The sequence below is a fragment of the Salmo trutta genome, chromosome 20 (genome assembly GCF_901001165.1).
Source record: "Salmo trutta chromosome 20, fSalTru1.1, whole genome shotgun sequence".
In the NCBI taxonomy this organism is placed as follows: Eukaryota; Metazoa; Chordata; class Actinopteri; order Salmoniformes; family Salmonidae; genus Salmo; species Salmo trutta.
In genome coordinates, this window is record NC_042976.1 from 41,711,911 (window position 1) to 41,717,910 (window position 6,000).

Here is a 6,000-nt window from a genome sequence, read left to right on the forward strand (position 1 = left end):
CACACAAATCCTTCCTGCAAAGCAGCAAAATATCCATATAAACTGAACGTGGATTTGGATGTGGCAGTTTTGTCAAGTACCACGATGAGTGTGTTTGATTGCTCATTTATGTGACAAGAAAAATACTAATTTGAATTGATCTAAATAGGAGCTGCACATGACCAAATATGTATTCCAAACAACCCTTGGCATGACTCATGTGAACCTTTGACCTTTGGTGACCCTGAGAAAATATGTGGGTCAAGGGCCTGCTCTTGACTGTAAGTGAGCTGAGTTAGGAGAACAAGGCCAGGCAGTCTCTTCACTCCATAGCACTTCATAACAATTCATAGCACTTCATATCACTTCATAATACTTCATAGCACTTCATGTTCTTCCTGTTTTCCCATGTCATCCTTCCCCATCATCTCTTTACTCTAGCCTACCGACTCTACGCTACTTTCAGCTCTGTGAAGGAAGCTGCTCTTTCTTACCTGCATGTGATGGCCAGACATAACCATACTGAAGGATACCCTGAAAAATAATAACAAAAAAATGTCTCTCTTTGCGAGGATCCAGCTAATGGACACTCAGCTCGGTGTCTGCTACAGCTACTCAATGGAATAAACTTGTGAGTGCTGTGAGAACAGCAGAGTTGATCAAGCCTATCTTCAGGCCACAGACCCACCATGTTGGTAGACTGTGCTTGGTTGCCCTCACCCGTGGCCCCTGACCCTTCCCCTTACAAGTAGTTATCCCTTCAACGCATGTCCTATCCTGGGCTCGCTTGGACATTTATTTTGGTAGTATTTGGAATGGCACGTGTTTAAATGAGTATTGAGGCACTGTGGATAAGCACATCCGTTGCTAAAATGCATTGTCGTATACTGAGAAACAGCTCATATGTTACTCAATGATATTGAGGGAAGTTTGTGTCCAACATCTAGAACAAAAATGGGGAAACCCCTGCTTTTCAAAAAAGAGAGTGAGGACAGAATACACCTTGCACAGAAGAGAAAGTAGCCTGTGGAGGCCTTGGCTTGCCCTGACTCACAGCGGCTTTATCATTCATAGGACTAAACAGACAATCAATTCGGCAGCCATGTATGACGAATGAAGGGAAGTGACAAGCTGTGAATGATGAGGAGCCAAAAATCAAAGTCCTCTGTCCTCCTCAACTCTAATGGCCATCAGCAAGAAGGACAGGACCAGTAAAATGAGGTTAATCGTTTGCAAAGATTATTTTAAAGAAGATTGACTGGACTTGATGCCCAGTCAGATCAATCAGACATATTTACTTCCTATTAACAGCTGTGGCTAGTCTGTTATGTCACATTGATTTCTGATGGATATTGTCAAATTATTATTTTAAATTTGGTCAACACATGGAAATCCGTTAATGCAATACTTGAACTAGGGCTCCATTGTGCTGGCAACAAGGAATTATTCATGCAATGAGATTGATAGAATTATCTGGCTGGAGGTGGTGCCCAAATGTTTTTAAGATGGCTATTTATATGAATAACATGGATAGTTCTTGTGAAAAAAACATTTCATAACTACTAAATATAAGAGCTATCACAAACATAATAAAGAAAAAAAAACATTAAAATAACCTTCTTTTTTAGTTTTCAGAAGCAACATGCAACAGTATTGAACATTTGAACCTTGTCCTTTGACCTTATTGACTAAATCAAAAAAATGACATTTCCTTTATGTAAAGAGTTAATGTTTCATTGGGCAGACATGTTTCCGATTCAATTAGGTTTAATGAACCCAATGCTCACTGGTTACTGAAGTAGAAAAAAACAGCCATAAACGCTGGATGGTAAAAGAGGAGATATTAAAGGAGGGAAGGGATCGGATGGAGAGTGTGTATTTCTAAGTGGACGAAAAATGCTTCAAATCCTGCTGGTAGGAGTCAGTAGCTGAAGAGGCAGTGGATTGTTTAACCATCAAATTATGCATTAGATCTCTAGGGAAAGCTCGAGGACGGACAGACCACAACTGCAAAAGTGCCGATTTATAAAGGGCCCATTTCTGATGAATGAGAAAAGTAAATCTGGGATATTATGGTTGAAATCAGCAAATTAATGTATAACCCCCCACGACCCCAAAGTAAACTTTGTTACTAAGTATATATCAATATATGTAAATTGTTGTTTTCTATAAGGAAACCACCCACTTACACCTCAGCACGTTTTGATGATTAGATTGAATGCAAGGTTGCAAACTATCGCTCTGTCTGATGTCATCATGTGAAATGTCAACATGCTCAGATGCATTGGCTTGCTACCAACAAGAATTTGCCCTGAACCTGTGATATGATTTTTTCCCCCTCGTGCATTACCATGTGTAGTGAATATCTCAAACACATCCATGCACATGTAATCTGCTCATGTTTGACAAGTAAATTGTAAATGGTTTCCATTTCATAGACGTCTCAGTCCAAGGCAGAGGGACAAACACCACTAGCATGGATAATCTCTGCTTTGAGATCCCTTTTGAAGTGTTGACGATTTTAGCAATAATACAATTGGAGTGTGGCTGACCCAGCTACTTAGGGACATTAGTGTTTCTCTTGTTCTAACTCATATTGCTGTCGTCAATGTCATCTTGTGAATACAGGGTGAAACAAAGCTCGAAAAGAGTTACAGATTCGGTATTCAAGCTTAAACTCAGAGGGCATATGACACCGGTCAGTTGTCAGAATACAGCTGAAGTTCTGCGCTTTTTTTTTTTAGGACAAAAGCAGAACCATGGCCCCGCAGATATTGCAGCAACTTTGTCAAGTGGCACATCCAAATGCTCGATGCAAGGCCTTTGGCCAAATCTAAAGAAAACAGGGGAAATATTTGTGCCTCTTTTGACATGACCGTTTTTGAAAGTTCAAGCAGAAAACCAATTATAATGAGCATTGCAAAGCCTGAAGCCCATCCATGCCGCTCATAGATAATAAAACAAGAGGAGAGAGAAAATAAGACTTGCAGTAAGCCAGTGCTTATAGCTGGTGGAGCTATCCACCCAACACTAGATATCATATAAATAGTGTCTGTTTGCTGTTGAGTTTCCAAGCAGCTGCATTCTAGTGCAGATCAAATCAAGTCAGGATTAGAAAGTAAAAGAGCATGGTTTAAGGTAATCTATCCCACAGGAGCCCTGGTCCAATTCATCAAACAAAGCTTACAACTACACTATATCTTATACCCCAAGTGTGTTCACCACTGCATGGCTAGAGGCACACATGCTTGAAATGATTTAGAAAATCCATCCATAGATATTGCATGCATGGAGGGTTCTCCTCTCCCACTAGTTAGATTGTTTTGCTAATGTATATTGCAATGCCTGACTGTGTGCGTGCACTTGAGTGTATCTGTGAGTATGTATGTTTGAAGAGAACGTTTGTTATGCAAACACGGATGTGTTATATGATGCATGCTGTGTTGCAGGCAGGCTTCCACATTATATATATAACTATGTTCATGTCTCAACTGAAGAGGATACCATTGAGTGTTCAGCTTCTGTTTTCAGCTGCTTTTCTGCCTGATCCTTTGTGGCGGGCCCCATTGAGCCCTCTCAGGGTTGAGGGTTGAGGTGGGGCAGGGGAGCGCGTGTCACGGCAGACAGAGGAGATCCAGCGCAGGCTTTACCAGAGCTTTGTCATATCACTAGGAGATTAAGGACAGACACATGTCAAACCCTGCAGAGCCTGCTGCAATAAAGCACCTGCCAACAGCCAACCCTCTGAATCCACTCAACCTCAGCCAGGCAACACACACAGCAAGGCCTTGCGCTACAGCTAACTCTAGGAACCCAAAATGTACAGTGGTTGTTCCGATACAGATAAGGTAACCAGATTAGGACGCCACTGAGACTAGCGTAATCTTCACCTAGGGTAGCTGGAAAATAATTCCATGTCAACTATTGTAAGATTTCATTGATCATATCAGTATGGTTGAAAGGAACCCGAGACAAAAACAGATCACTTCAAATACTATGTGAGGTTGTACCTACCTATTTACGCATTCGTTGAACATACAAAACTCACACCGGAAATATCAAAGACATGGAAAAGGAAAGTGAGGTTTGAGGAAAACTGGATATTTTACATAAAAGCTGGTGAAAAGTGCCAACAAAAAATGGTAATCCTATGAACACACGTTCCCAAGCTTTGTTCTTCATGAGCGAGTTCCTTTTAGACAGGAAGAGGAAGAGAAGGAAGTGGCCTCAAAGAGATCTAGATCAAGGTCAGTCAACCTAGTCAACCTAGAGGCTCTTCAGAAATATGGACTAGAGGCTGAAGATATTTTCCTAACAAGAAGCCACAAGACGCCGCACAGAGAGAACCCAAGAATCACTGACCTTCAAACAAGCTCTCCTTCCATTATATAGTATTGAAGACATGGAACAATCCATCATAAATGCACATGAACTTTCCTTTTCAAGTACTTCCTGCTTGAATAACAGTCATTGGCTCAACTGTGAATTTTGCAATTTCTCCCTATGCAGCTAGCACTCATATTGTATCCACAGAAAGTTGAAGAGCAAGTGAATAATGTGCAAATGTATTTCAAAAATAACATATTCATGAAATATCTTACAGGTCCAATGCAGCCGTTTTTGTCTCGATATCATATGATTTCTGGGCAACAATTTAGTACCTTACTGTGATTGTTTTACACAATTTCACAGTATTATTCCAATCTCATTGTGTGGAAATATTCCAATCTCAGAGCGCGGTTTTTGACTGCACTGGGCCTTTAAGTACCTTACAGTGATTGTTTTGAATTAAAATGGTCAAAAATAAACAAAATGTGCTTCCTAACAAAGAACAATTTCTCAAGCAAGAATTTTGCTAGGACTGTCTGGGAGTGGACTGAGTCGGGAGGGGAAAATTGGTCTATTAACTAATTTACCGCCTGGTGATGTCACCCGGCAGGCCAAAACTCCACCCCACCAAAACAGGATGACATTTCAGGAGGTCATTTCAAACAGCTCTTACACTAAAAGGGCATTGTCATCATTTTCACAATGCCACAGTATTATTCCAATCTTGTAGTGTGGAAATATATATAAAACACAGGAAAATCACATTCTTGACTGTACTGGGCCTTTAAATGCAGAGTTTGGTTAAATCTTCAACATTGTTCACTTTGGAGACTGGATTTAAAGTAAAACACGTTATTACAGAATTACATACACTATTACGAACACACGTTTATCATAGTCTTTGGATTGTTTGAAAGACTAACTGGATTCTTCAACTAAAAATATTTTCAAAAAAGATAATGCGTTGATATTTAATTACATTTGAATAATCATGGTTCAAACTGTACTTTATTGTATAGTCTCGTATAGTAGCCATGAAATACCTCTTCCCATGGTCCCCTTCCAGGAATGAAAAGATCAGATTTAATTTCCGGGCCCTTTTTGATTGGCTGAACCTGGCTCCGTCTCGCACAACATGGCTACCACAGGTCAGTGGCTGGTGCAGCGCACCATGAAACAAACAAATAGAAAAAGACACCTTGTGGCGCTCTACTTTCACCAGCGTGGGACTGCAAGCCTGCCAGATCCCTGTGATGAAGACCTGTGCCTCAGAAACAACCGGAGAGAGGGAGAGAGAGAGAGAGAGGGAGTGTGTGTGTGTGGGAGAAGGAGGGGTAAGAGAGAGAGAGAGAGGGGAGAGGGTAAAAGAGAGGTGGAGAGAGGCAGAGAAGGAGGAGGGGGAAGAAAGAGGGGAATCAAACGAGAGAGGGTTTGGGAGAGTAGGATAGACAGGCCGATCATCCAGTGATAAGATGTGGAAAATAAGTCTGATTATCACAGAGGCTGGAAGCATCAGACAGACAGTCGGGAGTCAGCTCAAAACTCAGGAGGGAGAAGAAGACAAGAAGTCACAATTATATCCCGCCCGCTCCTCTTCCCCTCCTCCTCCTGAAGTGAGGTAATATATTCGGTTAGATCCTGTATGCCGCTGAGGGGAAATTCTAATTAAGGGTGGAGGGAATTTTGACAAGT